The sequence below is a fragment of the Triticum aestivum genome, chromosome 2D (genome assembly GCF_018294505.1).
Source record: "Triticum aestivum cultivar Chinese Spring chromosome 2D, IWGSC CS RefSeq v2.1, whole genome shotgun sequence".
Classification (NCBI taxonomy): Eukaryota; Viridiplantae; Streptophyta; class Magnoliopsida; order Poales; family Poaceae; genus Triticum; species Triticum aestivum.
The window spans coordinates 86761688-86762633 of record NC_057799.1 but is presented as its reverse complement, the minus strand read 5'-3'; positions in this window follow the sequence as shown (position 1 = coordinate 86762633).

Sequence of the window (946 nt, the reverse complement as noted above, 5' to 3'; positions counted from 1 at the left end):
CCAAGATAATTAATAATGACTCAAGTAATAGATGGGCACATCGATTAGCAAATATTCTCTTCATGGTCCCCGCAAAAAAAAAATATTTTCTTCATGGAAAACAGATCTTTCTCCGGAGAAAGAAAGCGGGAGAGAAATCCCTTCGGGCCGTCTGCTGCAACTGTTGTCCGATGGACACGCGCATGTTGAAATAGCGTATTGGCCATGATGAGCGAGGACAAAAATGGTGACGAAATCCCGCTTATGCTGGTGAAAAGAATGTAAATAAGGGAGGAATCGGCGATACCCATCTCTTCATCGTTTCGCCAACGGAGACGACGCCGTTGCCACATGGCCGAGACCACCCCTGACCACCAACTCCATAGAGTCAAGACCATCGCTAACCACCAGAGCAAGAACAACGAGGATGCATGCACAGGGAAAATCCAGCCAAGATAATTAATAATTACTCAAGTAATAGATGGGCACATCGATTAGCAAATATTTTCTTCATGGTCCCCGCAAAAAAAATTATTTTCTTCATGGAAAACAGATCTTTCTCGGGAGAAACAAAGCGGGAGAGAAATCCCTTCGGGCCATCTGCTGCAACTATTGTCCGATGGACACGCGCGTGATGAAAAGAGCGTATTGGCCGTGATGAGTGAGGACAAAAATGGTGACGAAATCCCGCTTATGCTGGTGAAAAGAATGTAAATAAGGGAGGAATCGGCGATACCCATCTCTTCATCGTTTCGCCAACGGAGACGACGCCGTTGCCACATGGCCGAGACCACCCCTGACCACCAACTCCACAGAGTCGAGACCATCGCTAACCACCATCGCCACATAGTCGCCGACGAGGTCGGGATTCACCCCGATAGATCAAGCACGGGCGGAGGGGGCAAGGATGCGACGGGGAGTTCTCTAGTTGTCTATTTCATTGACAGGCGGCCCGAGTGCCGGTGCC